The sequence below is a fragment of the Lactuca saligna genome, chromosome 6 (assembly GCF_052625555.1).
Source record: "Lactuca saligna cultivar CGN05327 chromosome 6, ASM5262555v1, whole genome shotgun sequence".
In the NCBI taxonomy this organism is placed as follows: Eukaryota; Viridiplantae; Streptophyta; class Magnoliopsida; order Asterales; family Asteraceae; genus Lactuca; species Lactuca saligna.
In genome coordinates, this window is record NC_136422.1 from 47,012,958 (window position 1) to 47,028,900 (window position 15,943).

Genomic DNA, 15,943 nt, shown 5'->3' on the forward strand with positions numbered 1-15,943 from the left:
CCATATAATCAATAATCAGGTTAAGTTATAAGAATGAAATGGACTTTAAATTGTACAATTAATAATCAATAAATCATTATTATTTAATAATTACATTTTTTTACTAACTTAATTAATATTAATGATTTTATATTTATTTTTTATTAAGATAAAAAATCAACAATAATATAATTTTTATAATATAATAACATAAATACTATTATAAAAAATAAAAGTATAAATAAATTTTTATCAACCTAATATCATCGATATTATAAGAAATAAAATCTGAACAAATCTTTATCATTTTTTTAATTTTAAACATTACATAACAAAAATCCAAAACAAAAAATAAACAACAACTAATCATCTATATTCATAACAGATGTTTTCTGTAGGTCTGAATCGCTTATAAAATTCTAGACGCAACTTATATATAGTTTGCCATTCGGCTGCGGATGAGTCTTTGTGGCGGATCCATATTATTGAAATAGGAGGCATCGGATACTCTCCTTCTAACTGTTCCATCACATAGTGATTGGTGTATACGTGTGCAAGTGTAAGGACACGATGATTTTGAAACTCACTAGGACCTCTCCATAGAGGGAAAAAGGTTACATAGCCTATTGTGGTGAAAAACTGGACAATCAAATCAAACATGTTGGCTATCAGGATACTTGTCTCGTCTCAAGCATAAGCATATAGTGTTCTAGTGGTGCTATCATATTTGTCATGAAGAAAGACAATGAATCAAGTACTCTATCGCATCCAATGAAAACTCTAGAATAGTCTTCATATGAAGTCAATAACTCATCATACAATTGTTGTACGGATGATCATCAACATTAAGATTTCCATAATCCACAAATACATAAGGCTTCAAATCAAGCGTTCTCCAAAAAATATCAATTGAATCCAACGGAATAGGTGAACGTATAGTAAAATAATCAAAATGTTATAAAGTGATTATACATATAAACATTGTCAATTTAATACAATACATTTGACATACCTGTATTGACATTCATCGCAAGTTCGTGAGCGCATGGTAAACTAAAACATGTCCGTAGTTAACAGCCACAATTCTCAGGAGTTGGTACAAATCATTTTAACCGATGAAGCTCTTCTAAGATTTTATCCAAAGCATGCTCTGAAACATGATGTCGTAGTGAATTGAATATCTCATCCTTAAACTTTGGCTTACGAATGATTATGCTCCTTGTGAAACTCTCTTTGATAGTTGTGTCTTGTGACTGCACAACTGTTTCAATAATATATATGAATTTTACGGCAAGGTTTACTAATAAATATCATAAAATTATAAGGTTTAAATTATGAATTTGATGTATCTAAGGGTTAATTTGTAAATAAACAAGAAAAAATAGCAATACAAAATATTTTGCATTAATATATTATAAATTAAATAAAAGTCATTAGAAAATACTTTATTATAAACTTATAGTAAATAAAATTAATTTAACAGTAAGGTTTAACAATAAATATCATAAAATTTAAATGTCTAAATTAAGAGTTTGATGCACCTAAGGTTAGTTTGTAAATAAATAGCCAAAAAAGATATAAAAAAAATAAAGGAATAGGAAAAGATATAAAACATTAGTGGCTTCTTAGCAGCCAAAAAAGGGGGCGCGTGGCTTTTTTCTTGAAAAAGAAGTGCATTTGTTTTTGTAGAGTGCATATTGATATTAGATAGGCTGTCATTAAATTTTGTAATATTAGATTGGTGTATAATAGGGTTCAATAGTTTGGTGTGTAAAATAAAAAACCCTTGTGGGAATTTGAAGCGAATGAAGTGCAAATTGATCGGTTTGTCATTGTGAAAGGTGTAGGTGCACCTGTGGATATCAATCTCTAAAATGGGTATCGTGGATTCTAATGATGTAGACTCTTTGGTTGCCCTAATTTAAGGGCAAAGGAAGTAAATTTTGCACATGTTAATAATGATTTTACTTTTAAAGGATGTAATGGTCTAACCTACTTGATAAAGAGAAGAATTTCAAATATTTTTCTTGGATATACCATGCATTACCCAACTGGACCCAACAAATAGTACAATGATAAAATGTTTGATTTGTACACGCTTGCAGATGCTAACGATACTAAAATTGAAGAAAATGTAGAAAATGAAGTTGACTCGTTAAAGGAATGTGGATAAATCGAGTATCCAATTTCAAGATCAGCTCCCAAAAGTTTTTCAAATCACAAGGAAATAAGTTCCCACATTAGGAAGTTAAATATCATTTTCCAGCCATTTAAAAGTCAATGCCACATAAAACATATATTACATATTTCATAAATCAGGAATGTAATGTACAGATACAATTATTCTTAACCTGATTCAATCTCCTAATCCAATTTACCATGTTAACAACCCTAGACCCACTTTGTGATGTACCATCGTCATCTTTCCTAAATTGGTTCATCTTATTGTAACCCACATTCTTTTTTTATCAAATCCCAATGAGCTCGCCGTAGTACTTAATGACATATGTACACATCTTCTTGTTCATTACATACTAAGTTTTAGTATTTTACCCACATATGTATGGTGTTGTTTGTTTTTTTGAAAAAACATCTTCAGACCTATATTGTTGCGCGACGCAACACACACGGAACACGTTTCATCTCGCAGTTGTTTGTTTTTCAGAAGTCTTCGGATTAAAAAACATCTGTGCGTGTTCTTTTTGGTGCAACACTTATTTTGCCTCTTCCGACCTCTTCCAACCTTTTCTTCTTCTTTTTTTCTTGCTACAATATTGATTATATATTGCTGAAATCTTATTTCATATTTTTTTTTCGTTTTTCTTTTCTTGTTGAATTTTTTTCTTTTTTTTTATATTGAATAATAATAATTTGGTGATGAAATATCATTATTTTATGCTAAAATATTTTTATTTTTTGTTAAAATATCATTATTTTTTGTTGAAATATCATAAATTCTTGCTGAAATGTCATACATTATTAAATTTTCGGTATTAAAAAAACTATTTTCGTATTATAAAATCAGTTAATTTTAAATTTTTAATATCTGCAGCAGCATGCAGATGTTAAAAAACAAACACACTTCTTATTACAGTCTGCAACCGTTTGATCCACCTCTTCTACTACAGAGGACTGCAGAGGTGGTCCGCAGACTTTATGGATTTTTTATTCAAAAAAACAAACAACACTTAAGTTTACACACATAAGTGAGACATTAATGGAATGTCATCACAAACCCTTAGTAAAATTTCAAGATCCCAATCCAAGTGAACTCTCAAGTCAAACCTAGTATGAGTGTACACACTCAGACTAGAAAACCTTTTTGTCAAAAAAACTATAATGCACACATAACTCAAACTCTTGAAAATTTCTTTTTATGGATGTAACATCCATAAATTTTACACCAAATTTAAACTTTTTCAATCATAAATAAAAACTCAAATAGCATTGTTTACAAAATATTTTCAAATCGATATCCATCAGAGTGTCCCATAAACCATAACATAAGGATGAGGAGCGGTACGGTCACGCCTTCGCCTTGCCATGATCTCCTGAAGTACCTGAAACAATAAGCTGAAAACTGTAAGTCCGAGGGCTTAGTGAGCTACCCCCAAAATACCAATACCACACTGACAATACCATATCAGCAACAATCAATCAATCAACATGCATACTGGGCCATCGGCCTGACTGGACCTCCCTACAGGGCCTACAGTCTATCTGGATCTATCCCGAGCCTTCGGCATGACTGGTCCGCCACGTGGGCCTACAGTCTCCCCGGACCGCTCATAAGGTGTTTTGGCCTACAACACAAAGCAGGACTGCCTCAACCCAACCAACGAGCAAATAACTATGTGCGCATAGCTATCATATATTGGCATATACAAACATCAAGCATATCTATCATTGGTCATCAATCATAGAATTCTCTCGTAACTAGAGTACCGACCTAGCAGGTCACTAACATACCAATCCCTACGGATCATAAGAGTATAGCATACTGTCTACTCTGATTCCGATCTATCAGACCGTGGCCACATATAGCATACCATAACAATAACAACTAAAGGGTCAGCCTTGGTGTCGTAGACCCTATCGATATAGTGAGGATAACTCACCTTGTAGATGTCGACTCAAAAGGTAAACTCCAACTCTCGGATCACTTGACACAGGCTCCACCACCTATTATCATAGCACAATATACTCATAAGTCTTTAACCTTATAAGGTACTTCATAACCCCTAATCAACCCCTGATCAAAGTCAAAGTCCTCAGTCAAGGTCAACAATCCATGTTAACCTCGACTCGCCGAGTACCCTCGGCTACTCGTCGAGTTCCTTGAAGCACATTCCAACTCGCCGAGTCATCGGGGTGACTCGTTGAGTTCCTTCAATTCCCGATCAAACATTAAGGCCACCCGTCGAGTTCCCTCCTTACAATTCGACGGATACACACGCATACACATCCAGGAGAAAACTCATCTGACTCGCCAAGTTGTTCTTCAACCCGTCGAGTCTATGGCAATCATCATCGGACTCACCGAGTTGTTCATCCATCTCGTCGAGTTCACGGCCATCTTCATGTGACTCGCCTAGTCAACCTTGCAACTCGCCGAGTCCATTCAGTCCTTTTTCCATACAGACTTATTTTGAGCCATGCAGCGGCTCCAACTCACAGATCCAAGCTTCTAGGGCATGCTTATCACGTAAAGTTGCAAACTTCACGTGCATGCATGGCTTTAAAGGCTCCAAATGCCAAATCTAAGCTCTCAATGGGGTTTCATGCCCAAGAGGGACCTCAACCACGACCAAAACTGTGACTTTATGCTTCTAGAATCCAAAGAGGGTCCAGATCCGAAGTTACAACTTCAGATCTCGCCCACAGCTTATCATACCAACTTGATATTCCAAGAAAACCCTAAAACTCAACCAATAGAGGAGATCTATAAGGAAAAAGACGGTTTAGGTACCTCTAGAAGATGATATCTGAGATGAATGTTGATTTCCCCACTCTAAATTCTCTAATCTCCTCCTCCTCCAAGTCTCCCCCTTCCAAAGATCCTCTTTTCAAGCTCCAACACACACAAGGCACACACACACGAATAAGGTCTCTCAAGGACTCTTTAAAATTGTAAAGAGGTCCAAGGGAGGCTAAGATCCCTTTAAATTGGGGTACAAACCCCAGGATTTAGGGTTTCATCTGCTAGCTCCTACTCACCAAGTCCTAATATGGACTCGTCGAGTAGGTCACTTAACACACGATCCCACCCCACTGCTACTTGACGAGTAGGGCAACCTACTCGTCGAGTAGAGCTTAACCCAATACATTTTATTTAAAACAATACCTAAGAATCGGAGTGCTACAACTCTCCCCCACTTGAACTAGACTTTTCCCTTGAAGTCCGCTGGAATAAACAATGCAGGTAATGCTCGCACATCTCCGACTCCAGCTCCCATGTCCACTCGAATCCCCTCCGATGTTCCCACTGTACCTTTACCAAAGGTATTTCCTTGTTCCGCAGTATCTTCTTCTTCCTTTCTAAAATAGCCACAGGCCTCTCCACATAGTTCAGGAGCTCATCGACCTGAATGTCATCCAACGATACCACCACCTCCTGGTCCATAATGCATTTTCGCAATTGCGAAACATGAAACGTGCTGTGGATCCGGCTGAGCTCCTCCGGAAGCTCTAGCCTATAAGCCACCCTGCTAACCCTGAAAATAATTCTGAATGACCTAATGTAACGGGGACCCAATTTTCCCCTCTTCCTGAAGCGGATCATACCCTTCCAAGGTGAGACCTTCAGGAGGACCATGTCACCCACCTGAAATTCCAGCTCAGATCGGCGTCGGTCGGCATAACTTTTCTGCCGACTCTGAGTGGTATGCAGTTGCTGTCTAATCTGCTTTATCATCTCGGTAGTTTGTAGAACTACCTCTATCCGAACCATTACCCTGTGCCCAACCTCTCCCCAGCAGACAGGGGTCCTACACTTCCGCCCATACAACAGCTCGAAAGCCGGGGCACCAACACTGCAATGATAGTTGTTGTTGTAGGCGAACTCTGCAAGCGGTAGGTGGGAATCCCAACTCCCACCGAAATCAATGACACATCCCCTCAACATATCCTCGAGGGTCTGAATGGTCCGCTCACTCTGCCCATAAGTCTGTGGATGGAACACTGTACTAAAATGCAGCCTTGTACCCCGTTCCTCGGGGAAGTTATGCCAAAAGCGGGAAGTAAATCTGACATCCCGATCGGAAACAATGGAAACTGGGACCCCATGGCGAGAGACAATCTTGCGGACGTACATGTCGGCCAACTTCTCCGCTGACAAACTCTCCCATATGGCTAGGAAATAGGCACTCTTGGTCAATCGATCCACGATGACCCATATAGCATCGAACCCCTTTGCCGTCTTCGGCAACTTCGTGATGAAATCCATTGCGATCCGTTCCCATTTCCACATGAGTATCTCCAGAGGCTGTAGCTTACCGTGCGGCCTCTAATGTTCGTCCTTGACCATCCTACGTGTCAAACACCTCTCAAAAAACCAAGCGATATCTCGCTTCATACCCGGCCACCAATAACTCGAATTCAAATCACAGTACATCTTGGTGGCTCCCGGGTGAAAAGAAAATCAAGACTTATGAGCCTCCTCCATCACTGTCTGCCGGACCCCTCCGAACATCAGAACCCAAACCCGACCGTAATGGGTCAATAATCTGCGGCTATCCTGAACAAATCGGGCACTTTCGCCCTTAATGCTTTCCAACTTCTGGTTCTCCGGCCTCATACCCTCAATCTGAGCATCCCTGACCAAACCCACCAGCGGGGAATCCACCACTATCCTCATACACTTGGCTGGGGTAGAGGACCCAACTGACTTGCGGCTTAGAGCATCCACAACCACGTTCGCTTTACTAGGATGGTAAAGGATCTCACAATCATAGTCCTTGACCACATCCAGCCACCTGCGCTGCCTCATGTTCAGGTTCGGCTGATCCATGATGTGTCTCAAACTCTTGTGATCCGTGTATATAGTACAACGGACCCCGTACAGATAGTGCCTCCAAATCTTGATGGCGAAGACCAATGCTCCCAACTCAAGATCGTATGTGGGGTACTCGTCTCGTGTAGCTTCAACTGCCTCGATGCATAAGCTATCACTCGTCCTTCTGCACGAGGACTGCCCCCAAACCTGTAATGGACGCATCACAAAATACCACAAAATCCTCAACTCCCTCGGGGAGTGTCAACACCGGTGCCTCGCACAAACACCGCCGCAGGGTCTCAAATGCCCTCTGTTGCTCAGGGCCCCACCGGAAATCCACCCCTTCCTCACCAGACGAGTGAGGGGTACTGCAGTCTTGGAGAAATCACGAATGAATCTTCGATAATACCCTGCTAAACCCTAGAAACAGGGAGATTTCGGAGTCTCCCACTACATAACTGCCTCCACCTTGGCTGGATCAACCAAAATCCCCTCCTGGTCAATGAGAGGTCCTAGGAACTGGACCTCTCGTAACCAAAACTCGCATTTCGAGAACTTGGCATACAGTCGTTCTCACCTCAGAACCTCCAGCAGCTCCCTAAGATGCTCCTCATGCTGCTCTCGAGTCTTGGAATACACCAAGATATCATGTATAAACATAATAACTGAGCGATCGAGCATCGGTCTGCTGAATCGGTTCATCAGATCCATGAACACCGCTGGCGCGTTGGTGAGCCCAAACGGCATCACCACGAACTCGTAATGACAACAACAAGTCCGAAACGCGTTCTTCTCCACGTCTTCCTCTCTCACCCTTACCTGGTGATATCCTGATCTCAAGTCAATCTTGGAAAACCAAGATGCACCCTGCAACTGATCGAAAAGATCGTCTATCCTCGGGAGCGGATAACGGTTCTTCACCGTTAACTTGTTTAACTCCTTATAGTCAATGCACATCCTGTGCGAACTGTCCTTCTTCCTGATGAAAAGGATCGATGCTCCCCTGGGTGAACTACTCGGACAAATAAACAGCTTACCCATCAACTCCTACAACTGAGATGATAGCTCCTGCATCTCAGGCGGTGCCAAACGGTACAACGCCTTGGTGATAGGGGTCGCACCTGGCACTAGGTCAATCCTGAACTTAACCTGCCTCTCCGGAGGCACTCCGGGTAACTCCTCTAGAAACACATTAGCAAACTCCCTCACTACCGGGACCTCAGAAACTAAGAGCTGCTCTCTAACCCGCGTATCTACCACATACACCAAATAACTGGCACATCCGTGCTGGATATACTTGATGGGTTTTGGTCATAAGACATCCTATGTGCTCATACAAACCCTAATGCTTGGATCTAGGTTTCTCTATTGTACATGCTTTGAATCCAAGACTATAAACCCTAATTCTAGCATGCAAGTAATCATATTAACATGTAATTAGGTTTAAGATCATACCTTGATTGTTATGTAGCAATAACAATCCTAATTCCTCCTTGAATTGACTTTGGAAGGCTTAGAGTCACAAGTGTCACTCCTCTAATGGTTCACAAACACCATAAGCAAGAGGATGAAGAGGAGAGAGGATGGAGGCTACCAAAAACGTGTAGAAACCCTAGCAAGATCATTAGCCATGTTTTTGAGCCTTAAGGGGTCTTTATATAGTTGGGCTATTAGGGTTATCTAACAAGGAAACCCTAATTTGGATGCTTAAGCCCTAAGCAACCCATAGACTCCTTTAATTAAGCCCATGGACGATTTCCTTATGGGTTTCCCATTAGAATTCGTCCATCCCTTAATACAAGGCAATCCATGGCCCAAATTGCAATTATCTTATAATTACAATTCCAGTCCCTTAAGTTTAATTAATCTCTTTTAGTCACAAAACTAATTACCAATTAATTATTGACTAATATTAATTAAACAATATGATTTCTCCTTTAATATATTATTCCCATAATATATTAATAAATCATATCTAATCCTTACTCTCCATAATTCATCCTATCAAGTTTCTTTGGTGAAGGCAACCCAAAAGGACCATGCACCATCGGGTCAAGTACATACCAAAATAGTTATGGACTTACACACTAATCCAACAGTCTCCCACTTGGATAAGTCTAACAACTATTTTGCGTATGACTTCAGATCCCGATCTGCAATCGTAGCTTTCCAAAGCCACTGTCAACTATGATCATATCAGATACGTGTGTCCTTAGATAAGGGATCATATATTCCTCCATTCTAGATATCGTATGAGATATGATTTTTAATCATTCTCTTTGTACTACTTCTCGTTTTCTGATTTATGACAACAGACTAATTGAACAAATCAAATTAGTCCTAGCCCGGCCGAGCATTTACGTATGTCATCACTAAACCATCGAGGGGCCCAAAGATATTGCTTTTATCCTTCTTTGGATAAAAGGAACGGATAAACTTTGATACAATGCTTGCTTGCACTCACTAACCAAATCGCACACAACAATATGTTTTATAACACCAAGTTACTAGTGCGTTTACACATTATCAATGTGCAACCGATTAGCAAGATACAACTCACACATCTTAGTTTGAAGAATATAAGATGTTATCGTCTCACTAATCACTCGAGATAGTGATCCAAGTGAGCGTGGGTTTAATCCAATGCTCAAATCATATTCATAAGCACTCATGAACGTTGCAGCAAACATTTGCTTATGTCTAATACTCTTTTAGACAATCCACACACCAATTCACGACAATCTTCATTCATATCTACTTCCAACATATGAACGACTGTGGCCCGTTTGAATAATTCGATTATTCTTAATAAACTCAATTATTCTGGAAGTCAAAACATGCAAGGTGAACACAAGAATAATACTAATCCCATATGGCCTCAAACCTTTGAGTATAAACAAAACACGTTTTAATTATCACCATATCGATTACTCATTATTTGTCGTTTCGGGTAATCAACTTTATACTTGAATTATTACACTTGTCCCATGCTCCTAGCATGCACACAATGTTTACCTATGGTTCTTACTTTTGTGAAATAGACAAATTGAACACGTTTCCAATCATTCTCATTTAACAACTCCAAAGCCATTTTCTTAAGTGTAAGAATATCAAATTCTTGTTACTTATAGAATATACTAGATTCTAACACTTTATGCAACGATCCTTTTGTAATGTCACTGCACCAAAGTCTCAAAGACTATTGCCAATGATATTACAAAGTCCTCTAACGTAGATTGTTACAAGACAATTCCTTAGATATGATGTCTCTCACTCAAAGTACATTCCTTTGAACATCCTTTTGCATAAAGGTTTCTAATCTAGTCATAGATTTTCAATATTTACTTCCCAATATGGACACGCTTCCATATTTTCCATATGGCAACTATTTTCTTAATAGAATCTTATCTATTCGTAATGATGTCGATATTGTCCATCCAATATGGAAACATTTCCATAATTTCCAATACTATACTTCCAACTACTCACAAGCGACCAATCTTCGTCGAACTTTGGATTATCCTTTGATAGTTGTTTAAATATTTTAGTCAAAACCAATTCTAGTCCCTTTTCCCTCTAAATGCGCTAGACATTTGGAAAATTTTAGAATGGTCAAACATTAAATCATTTGCAATCGATCCTATACCACGACGCATAATGTTTTATTTTCTATGTTCTCAAAATTTGAATTGTGAAGAGGAATGCCGTAATCATAATCGAAACTTTAAGAACACACTATGTACCTTTGAATAAATATTATTAACATTCCACAACCTAATCCTTTAGATTTGAAAAGAAGCATAATATTCTCTCCCTTAATTATAGCAAAACAACTATACAACCCTTACAACTTTGCAAAGTATGACTATTGTTTTCTATAATTAATATTGCCAACTATGCAATACGTGCCTTAATAATCATACAATCATAACATTTATGCTCCCACTATCATGATGATTATTATAAAACATAACACTTATGCTCCCACTAGCTTCGACATGTATTCATAAACATCTTAACTTCCAGAAAGACAATACCTATTGAATTTCTTAAGTCCATGTTTTTAATACTTAGTGCTTTGATAATCTTTTATCAAGGCTTCTTGAACTTATACACCTTTGCCTTAGATAGTTCATATGTGTGTTTTAACAATTAAGACTAATTGCCAAACCTCACAATTCAAATTATGGAAAGGGATGCCGTAACCATGATCGAATTGGAGAATGCAATTTTACAATCACTATCTTTTAAAATCTTTCTTAGTGAAAGAATTTTCTCACAATCATTTTCATGAAGGAGGAAATCTTATGACACTTAGATTTAAACAGTGTATGTGTTCCTATCCATGTGAATTTGTTAAAAACCAAAGTTTACGACAAATTCAAACTCATATGGATCGAACTTTCTTAATCTTGATTTCTTGCCTTATGGTAGCACAGCTGCCTACCACGTTTTCCAAGTAGTTAAGCAACTCACCTTTTCCTATCAATGTACTTTCCATTGATCAAGGTCCTTGACTTTTATGCATTCAAATGAGAACTCATAGGACTCACATGCATAATTAACTCGATTGGATTGGCACAGAAACAAAATAATGTCTTCACGATAGGTTGTAAACCTCAACTCGTGTGCTAGTGATGATCGATAAGGTTTATTTGATTTGTTCTTGAAACCTTTCAAGACCATTAAGATTCCCACTGACTCCTTGACATATACGATTCTCTTATCAAAACATTTCTTGACAAACAAATATTCAAGAGTTAGTGTAGCTTTTATCAAAACACTTCATAAATTGGTCCAAGTTGGTCTTTGTCTTATTCAAGACATCACAACTTTCCACATTTGATGAATGTTATAAACCTTTAATACTTTTCACTAATTGTCACAATCTTAACTTTAATACTTGTTATTGGAACGAAGTATGATAGACTTCTTGATTTAACCATTTCTTCAATCCTTGATTCCTCTTCTTAAACATACAATTGTACTAAGACTCACTTAGAGGATCAATTGAGATATGGTTCTTAATCATTAAGACCTATCATAAAGCATAAAAGGTACTCTCCTTTCTTCTTATAATGGAGAAACTTTTATCTTTCTGCCTACTTGACTCTTCTTATTCGTTCTGCTATTGATTTAAACATTTTCAATCAATTCAGAATTACACTTAATCTTATAAGCATAATGATATTTACTAAACCTTTAGTAAATCATGACGAATATCTTTGTTACTCTTATGGTGAACTTGATCAACACACAACTTTGTGTACTCGATCTCCTAGTCCTTCACTTGACACTTTGTTAATGAATTAGTCTAATTTCCAAATACGTAATTTCTCATTCATCATGCATCCACATTGCATGATTCCAAGTTTCTGTCCAATTGAAACTTGGGCGATGAGAAACTCTCCCTATTTGGTAAATTCTTGACATTTCCATAAATAACATAACTAAGAATCATATCCATTCGTTGTAGAAATATGCAATCATCAATTTTCATAACAATTTCATTGCAAGGAAGTAAACAAATAAATAAGTTAAACAAAATTTGTTTTATTTATAAAAGCAGCGGAAAAACATTTGTCCTTACAATGCAAAATCTATTGAAAACTATGTAAAAAGAAAATTTCTAACAACTCTATCATAACTATCTAAGCTCAAAATCCAATCTTCAAGTCCATGCGATCAAGATCCATCTCTTGTGATTAGATTCATCTTGCTCTCTTATCAAGCTTCCTTTCTTTTCACCGATCCTTCAAAACATTCAAATGCAATCTTATCACATCATGTATTAAGAATCAATGAATAGGAACTTAATGAAGTTAGATAGTGGATTATTACCTAAAGCGTAGTCATACTTTTGACTCTCCCATCTCTTAGATCTCTTAGGTAAATAGGGCAACTTCGTCTCCAATGCCCCTTCTCTTGGCAATAAAAGCAAATTGACTCCTTTGGAACAACACATGGAATTACTTTAGACATCGCCTTTCTCTTATGATCAAAGTTTTCGATCATTGCATGTCTTTCATTGCCATTGTCTATATCCATAGAGGTCTTGAAGGCAGATTCACCAATCAACTTTGCTTTTCTATTGCGCCAAACCATTGCTGATTCAGCAGCAATAAGCATATAGGTGAGATCCATAAGGGTCACGTCGCGGTTCATCATATAGTACTCTCTTACGAACTCACTATATGAGTTAGGAAGTGACTGAAGAAACCAAATCAACAGCCATCACTTCACCGACAACGAATCCCATCATTCTTAATCTATCAATGTGTGACTTCATCCCTAAGACGTGTGCACACACCGACTTGCCCTCTTTATGTTTACTTGCCAAAAGGGCTTGAGTGATATTGAACCTTTCAATTTTACAATCTTGTGGGTTAGGGAGAATAATTGGAGGAGGAGGAGGAAGTGAAGCATGATTTCTTGTTCCTAGATCGAATCGTGGAATATCATCTTCATGTGGAATGCTTGTTCCACGGGATTTGAGAAGACCATAGTTGTCGAACTTTGACATCGGGAGAAAAACGAATTCAAGTTAGTTGATTGATTTAGTCCTTGGTAAATCACCCAAATGAAATTCCAAGGCTAGGACCCAACACAATATCCTACAACTCGGGAGAGGGATGCCATAACCCAAATTGCAGAACATTTGAAGGTAAGTGAATGACGATTCACTAATTTCCACCATGAAAAACGAAAAAGAAGTTTAAGTTTTAAACCTATGAAAACTCCTAGATCCTTTGAGATTCATTGAACATTTCACTGGCATGTTTAAATCTCGATATGCCCCTCTTGTTTGTGACTGGGATGTCGAGGATCACAAAGCGGGTGTGAATAACCATGCAAACTACATGGTGCCCTCATATGTTACAATCACCTATTCGATGTGCCGGTAAACCACACACGCTCCACCGAACTATGACAAACATTGAGTCACCCTTTGCTACCTTTGCTTAGAACCATTTAGTGTGCCGGTAAACCACACACGCTCCACTAACGTCTTCGCAAGGGCACAAAGTGTAATTTCATGAAATTGCATCAATTCACTTTTGCCTAAGTAACTAAGATTAGGAATTTGAAAAACGTTTAGTTACTTTGTATTTCATTATACTTATAATGGAAGGTTTCGTCCTATCCTACCCGTTCGGCTAACGACCCTCCACTAGTCAAGAGTGCGGGGGGGTAAGAGTGGATACCCATTCAATCGCCATTTTATAGGCAATTTCCTTAAACACCCCTTATAGACCAGCTTCGTGAATGAGGCCTACTAACGGTAAGACTGACTTTTACTCATACATATATATATATATATATATATATATATATATATATATAATGTTAGACTTTTAATGTTATATATAGTATAGGGTGTATTTTATACTTTTAAAATACTATATGGTTAACTTTAACCATTACACTTTTAATTCAATTAAAAGGTTAACCTAAACCTTTATGGATTTATTAAATCTCTTTTAATTATACTCCTTAATTAATTAATAAAACCATAAGGGTGTGATTTGAACTTTTCAAAACATTACTAAGGTTTTAGAATTTAACATTTCTAATTAAACTTTTAATCAACTTTTAAATTCCAAAACTTGAGGGCAAATTTTGAAACCTTTTTCAAAACATTAGGGTTTTAACTATTTAAATTTCAAAACTCCAAAACTTTTGGGTTCAAATTTAAACTATAAAACCTAAAGGGTAAAATATGAAACTTTTCATAACAACAAGGATCAAATAACAAATAATTTTAAATTAACATTTAATCACATAATTATCCATATTTGATTTTTTTAATGATTTCTTGCAAAACAATTTCTCAATTTACTCAAAATAATTAATCAATTATCTTATAAGGAAACAATTATCTTGTTAATTGATAATTATCTTTAATTAGATCAAGAATATAGTCATATATATCATAAAATCGGATTTATATTGATCTAACATGATAAGGTAACTATCCATATGCAAAAATAGCAAGAAATCCCGAGATAAGCATTATCTGATGAGTTGACTCGTCGAGTCAGGCATGGACTCGTCGAGACTGCATGGACTCGGCGAGTCCAGCCTCCACAATCCAAAAAATCGAATTTTTTAGTTATACAAAGCATCAATACAATTGAAACCAATCTAGGCTCTGATACCACTGATGGGTTTTGGTCATAAGACATCCTATGTGCTCATACAAACCCTAATGCTTGGATCTTGGTTTCTCTATTGTACATGCTTTGAATCCAAGACTATAAACCCTAATTCTAGCATGCAAGTAATCATATTAACATGTAATTAGGTTTAAGATCATACCTTGATTGTTATGTAGCAATAACAATCCTAATTCCTCCTTGAATTGACTTTGGAAGGCTTAAAGTCACAAGTGTCACTCCTCTAATGGTTCACAAACACCATAAGCAAGAGGATGAAGAGGAGAGAGGATGGAGGCTACCAAAAACGTGTAGAAACCCTAGCAAGATCATTAGCCACGTTTTTGAGCCTTAAGGGGTCTTTATATAGTTGGGCTATTAGGGTTATCTAACAAGGAAACCCTAATTTGGATGCTTAAGCCCTAAGCAATCCATAGACTCCTTTAATTAAGTCCATGGACGATTTCCTTATGGGTTTCCCATTAGAATTCATCCATCCCTTAATACAAGGCAATCCATGGCCCAAATTGCAATTATCTTATAATTACAATTCCAGTCCCTTAAGTTTAATTAATCTCTTTTAGTCACAAAACTAATTACCAATTAATTATTGACTAATATTAATTAAACAATATGATTTCTCCTTTAATATATTATTCCCATAATATATTAATAAATCATATTTAATCCTTACTCTCCATAATTCATCCTATCAAGTTGCTTTGGTGAAGGCAACCCAAAAGGACCATGCACCATCGGGTCAAGTACATACCAAAATAGTTATGGACTTAGACACTAATCCAACAATACTGTC